Genomic DNA, 6,541 nt, shown 5'->3' on the forward strand with positions numbered 1-6,541 from the left:
TGTTTGTTTTTTTGTTGTTGAGTTGTATGAGTTCTTTATATATTTTGGAGATTAACTCCTTGTTGGATATACGGTTTGCAAATATTTTCTCCCAGTTGTTGGGTTGTCTTTTCATTTTGTTCATGGTTTCCTTTGCCTTGCAGAAGCTCTTTAGTCTGATGTAGTCCCATTTATAGAACACTCCCTTTTTAAAGAAAGGTGCTGAACCTTCTGGGAAGGACTTGTTAACTTACAAAAAAAAAAAAAGCCAAAAATTAGAGTTCTGCCTTTCCGAGCCTATCACTCACCTTCAAGCAATTTTTTCTAAAAGTTAGTGGTGAAGATACGAGGGTGAGAGTTGTCCTGGAGTCCTGGGCATTTCCCTTCCCCCCAAGCCAAGTGAGGGGACCCAAGAGGTGGACCCAGAGAGCTTGACATGGGTTTCCTACAGTTAGGAAGACTGGAACAGTTCAGTGGAGAGGTGCTGGCTGCTCCGGGCCCTGATGGCTGAGTGAGGGGAGTGCTGCAGAGGAATGAGGCTATGTTCCAAGCAAGGTCTCAGAGTCTCAGAGGGTCTCCTCAGCAGAAAGGGACCAGAATGGACATAGTGGGAAAAGAGTTGGCTTGAGTTGTTTTCAAATTTCTTTTAAGATCTTTTAAGCTCTGCTTGCCAGGGCAGATGACCATGGGGTGGGGGCGGGGTTGGCACGTGTGTGGGGAGATGCTCTATCAACAAAAGCAGGAGCCAAAGGGGGCTTTAAGTGGTGGGCTGCAGGGGCACAGCCCTTGCTAAGGAACACTGAGCATGTGCCCACTGCCCCCCAAACCAGGGTCTCAAGAAAGCCTACCAAAGCGTGAAGGGTCTCCTGTGCCACTTCACAATGGCTCTTTAGAATGGCCCCAGTCATCTGGGCAGCTTCTGCCCTTTACCTGTCTTTGGTCCCCACACCCCATCCTGGAGGAGCCAGAGGCTAAAGGAGGAACAGAAGAATAGAGAGAAAAATGTGAGACATTTAGGATTTCCAAGGCTGGGGCAGGAAGGCAAGCTTTAAACTGAGTGAGAGAGTGAGGGTTTGATTGAGGTTGGGCTAGTAGGAGACTCTTTGAGTAATACGTGAGTAAGCCTGGGAAAGCTGTGGGATCTGTCCATCTGATATCATCCAGAGGTGGGGGACCAACAGAGCAGGTGTGACAAAAACAAAGCCATTTCCGGATTTTAGCGCGTGGGCCCAGCTTGATCAATCAGAGTAACGTCCTTGATCAATGCTGCTTCTGGCCTCTCCCTCGCTAAGTTCCTTCCTTCCAGGCCCCGGCCAGGAAAACCTACCCATGGCTGCACTCTCTGCTCCAAGTGTCCGCCTCCCTGGAATGACATGTGCTTCTGTCTCTCCAGCTAAAATGAACGTCCCCCAAGGGCAGGGGCTGTGTCTCTTCTCATCCTCAACCCTTAGCACAAAGGCATTAAAAGTTTATTATTGAAGAGGATGAAAGACCCTTGGTACCAGAGTCAAGGTGTACAGATGATGGTGGGGTAGGGGGAAGGAGTACAGAAAATGGAGATGATGGATACAACAGACAAGGTTCGTGCTCATCTCCCTTCATATCTGAGGCAGCCATGAAACTATGCTCTTAGATTTTAGGAATGAGGAGAAACCATGCACTTCCATCATAACCTCTCCAAAACTACACTTCTCTGACTTAAAAATTCAATTAGAAACTTAACAGAAGTACAGTAAAAGCTATGTTTTTCTGGCCTTCTACTAACTAGAAATATCCAGTTTACCACCCATCTGCTTTCCATGAGATTAACCGTTGTTCTTGTGATGACCCAAGGCACTGGAAAATTCTGAAATCCTGAAGTCCTGGTCATCTCAGGAAGTCTGAGTTCTACAGCATCAGAATTGGCTGTGAAGCATATATTACTGTACATAAAGTCTTCAAATGGTTGCTCTTTATCAATCCAAATCACCAGTTAACCTGAACATCCCATTCCTCGATCATGTCAGATAACAAACATTTCTCATACTTGGTGGTCAGGCTCAACTCTGAGAGATATAGAAACGGAAGAAGAAAGTGTCCTCCTTCTTGCTCAGGTAAACCTTTACGCCAAATAAATCTCTCCAGGGCCGATGTCAGATGGGTGATGTTCAAGATGAAACAAAGTGATGAACCTACATGGAAATATATATCCCTTATCTGTATACTTTTATAGATGGATGTCTCAGGAACTCAAGAAAATGCCTTTTCCCCCCAAAATACCGACTCCACTACAATTTCTTGGCAGTTCACAATCAGAGTACACTGGGGAGACTGAATTATTTTACTCCAAATTTGTAGAAACACGTTGTTCTCAGAAAACTGTGCTGAAGTCTGAGTGTCAGCTTGTCTGATCATTTGGGGTTGTCCCAGCTGTGCAAAAACTGTTGGTTTATCCTTCTGGACATCACAGTGTCGCTAAATGCAGAGTCAATGTCCACTCAGAAGTTGTGAGTTTATTTGAATAACATTCTTATGCCAACAGGAAAATGAATGTCCATGGTGGATTGATGTGTAGGAAATTGTTAGATGTGGAGGGGCAGGAAGGGGGATGGTAGGGAGAAAAGTAAAAAAAAAAAAAACACCAGGAGGTCATCTCAGAGAATTAAGAAATCCAGATCTTTTCATTTATAAGCCTCAGATCTTTCTGGGCTTCCATCTGGCTTCCATTTCTAACTCCTTGTCTTCTAAAAAAGAGAATAAAGATGGTTTTAAAACTAAATGTGAGCCCTTCCATGAGAAAAGAGCTCTTCTCTTCCCCTGTTTAGCCTGGTAGCAGAATTTTCTTTTGCACTATTAAAAATGGTGTGGGCCACCTTTTCTCCAAAAACACACGAAGCTGCTGCATAACTCTTTTCCAAATAATTAATCTTTCCAGTGGAATCTTTCAAAGCCCCACATTTCCTGTTATTTTATACAGCTGCAATTTGTAACTGGAGCTCCTGCCCAGTGTTCCATGGGCAAAATGCCAAATCCACTACATTTCACCTACCAAGGTGCCCCGCACGAATAATCCTTAACCACAAGTTAAACAGTTCGGTCCTGTTCTAGCCGAAAAGAAAAGCCTAAGGAACAAAAGACTTTTAACATGCTCCTGTGTTAAAATGTTAGTGGATGCTCACAATATTTTATTTTCCAGTGTCAACATTTGGAAGTATCACCAGGATGCCACAATAAAAGAAGAGTTTTCAAAAATGGATCGGTTCTTGTGTTAAGCTAATATTTGTGAGTCATAAAAATGACACCCTCTTAGTTATCTGGAAGCCAAAACCTGTGAGTCCCTCTGTCAGATCCACCTTGTTTGCTTCCTTGTCTATGAGCTGGATGACCAGGGCCAAGAGTGGCTGAAGGGTAAGCAGTGAGGCAGAAGTTGGGGGGCTGCCTGTGACTCCTTTCCTTTCTCCCACAGCATTTCTCCTCTCCCCTCCACCCTGTTATCTTTCCTCCAAGCTGCCCATGAAGGAAGTTCTCTCCAGATCACTAAATTAGGAGTTTCTTCTGTTTCAAACCCTCTCCACTCTCCTTCATACCCCCACCACACGTTTCTGCATATGACCTGCCTCCTACTTTTCAAAAACCGAAGCCATTGAATCAGACCCTCAACTTCCTGCTGCAGCCCCACCTTCCCTGGCGCCATCCCTCTTCCTTTCCTCCCATCCCTCTGGCGGATGCTTCCTACCCTGAGGTCTGGCCCTGTGTTCTGGATCCCGGCCCCTCCTGCTCTCTCTGGAGCTTCACACTGTAACATGTTTCCTCTCCCCTGTATACTCAACCCTTCCTTGACACTGAATCCTTCCCATTTACGTTTAAACATGCTCAAGTCTCTTTTAAGATAAAACAAAGACACATGTCTCAACCCACAGCCCCTTCCTGTTATTATTTTTTCTTCTCTCCTTCCCGTTGAAACTTCTTGAATGGGTTGTTCATTCACCTCTTCCTTTTCATCAGCTCCCCTCACTCCTCAGCCCCATCACTTGGGCTAAAATGACTGATGACCACCAGGTTGCTAAAGCAAAGGACTCAGTCCTCACTTCCCCTGGCCCCTCTGGGACGCTTCCCTCCTGAAACCCTCTTCCCTGGGCTTCAAGGACCTGAAGCTCTTCTTGTTTTCCTCCCACCTCTTTGCCTGCTCTTTCTTTATCTTCTTGCCAAGCCCATCCTTCTCTACAGAGCCACTAAATGTTTAAGTTTTTTAAGCTTCCCTTTCTCACTCTATAATCAATCCCTACCATCCACATCTACAGCTCCAATAATCATACTCATAGATTCAGCTGCCTACTTAAAACCTCCAGTGGAGTTTCTCATAGACACAAGTCCAAACCCCACGTCAGGATCTTTCCTCCCAAACTTGGTTCTCTACCTCAGGTTCCTATCTCAGCAAATGTTGCCACCACCCACTGGCTTGCTCAGGTGATAAACCCAACATCCTTGATACCTTTTCCTATTTCTCAAATCCAACCATTCCCTTAGCCCTGCAATTTTACCTCCTAAAATTTGTCATATCCGTTCATTTCTCTCCATTTCCACATCTACCACCCCAACCTTAGACACCATCTGCTCTCTTCTGAACTGTTGTAATAGCTTCCCAGTTGGTCTCCATACATCCATTCTCAACCCTCTCTAAGATGTTCACAGTGTTGCCAAATCATGTCACTCTCGTGTATCCTTTAATAGGATACACGAATCCTTTAATAGTATGTTGGACACAAACTCCACGTGCTTCTCAGATTCTCTTGACTGCATCCTTCTTTTTCTCTTGGTTGGTGTTCCATCCATACCTCAACTACCAGGTTTGGATGAAATGCCGCACCTCAGGCATGAGCACTGAAGGGCTGGGTGATACACTCTGGAAGCGCAGGGGAATAAGCTTTCTGTGGAGTGAAACATAAACAATGGGCAATAGAAGATGGGAGAATAATAGGCAGATAATTACTCCCTTCTTTCTCCCTGCTAAGAATTGCTTTGAAATATGGTTTTCTTCGTAAGCTTCCTGGAGAAATCCTGTGTGCTGAATGAACACACCTGGTAATTGATCAGCTGTGTTTCTTTGCAGCTGCAGCTGCTTGTGACCCAGTGACCGGAGTGACAATGCCTAGCATTGCATTGCCTCACATCTTTCCTTGCCTCACCTCCCTTTTTCCTCACTCTCACTGTCCTGCGCTTTCACCCGCAATCACATGTTACTACTTTAGTCTCTAACTCAGACTGTATTTCCTAGAGGTCCTGGCTGAGACAAACATTTAAGATAAAGATCAAAATATCTATCCAAGACTCTACATGGATGGATTCCTGTTTCCTTCTTTAGCCTCTCTCTTCTCCTACCACTTTCCCTCATTTTTCTATCTCCAGCTAAGGTAGAGAGTTCTTCATTCATGCTGAGTACTCAAATGCCAGAAAGTATATCCAGAAAACTTTTCCTCTCCACCAACTCCTGGCTTTACCTGGCTAACTGCTTTCTCACCAGATCTCAGTTTCCCTGTCACTTCCTGTCAAAGGAAATCTCTACAGCCTTCTCCCTGCTCCCTCCTCCCACCACATCTCCTAAGTTTCCTTTGCTAGGGACTCTCAATGATCCACATCAGGATTCCGTTAGTGTCTGCCCCCTCCCCACACCAACTGTAAACCCCACCGGAGCAGAGGTGGCATCTGCTTTGGCTCTCCTTTGTGTCCTTAGCACAGAGCCTAATACCCCACAAACATACACTGAATAAATGAACTCATCGGAGGCAACATTCTTGTTTTATAGAAGGAGAAGCTAAGATTAAAGAGTTGAAGGGATTCATTCAAGCCAGCTAGTCAGCAGTAGAGCTCAGTTGTGCCTTCTATTTTCTTTTTAAATTAAGAATCATCCTTCTTAATTCTGAAAAAGACAGGTAACAGACAGATCAATGAAACCGAATAGAGAATCCAAAAATAGACCTAAATACCTGCTGCAACATATGAAAAGTACTCAGCCTCATTCATAATAAAATAACTGCAAATTAAAAATATGAGGTGACATTTTTTATCTTTCCAATTGACAAATTTGGTAATTTTCTCTCTTGATGAGGGCACTCAACAGTAAGTTACCAAATATATGAGAGTGAGTATATGAGTGTTTATGGAGAATGTAAATTGTCTTCCTTCATGGAGGACAGTTTGACAATAGCCGTTTGATTGCAAGAGCACATGTTCTCTGTGGTTCAACCCAGCAGTTCAACTCTTAGGTATTTATCCTACAGATACATTTGCCCAGGTGAGAATAGACAATATACAGTTATTTATTGCACCATTATTTATAATAGCAAAAGATTTAATGTGCATCATTTAGGGACTGGTGAAGTAAATTATGGTATTTTCATACAATGGAATATTATATAGCTGTTAAAAAGAATGAGGTAGTTCAGTTCTTTTGAATTCCATATTCCTATATGTGGACTATTCTATATTCCTATTGTAGGAATATTCCATATTCCTATATATTCCATATTTCTACACATTTTTTAGTGTGTGTGTGTGAGGAGATCAGCCCTGTGCTAACATCTGC

This window comes from Diceros bicornis, chromosome 12 (genome assembly GCF_020826845.1).
Source record: "Diceros bicornis minor isolate mBicDic1 chromosome 12, mDicBic1.mat.cur, whole genome shotgun sequence".
NCBI lineage: Eukaryota > Metazoa > Chordata > Mammalia > Perissodactyla > Rhinocerotidae > Diceros > Diceros bicornis.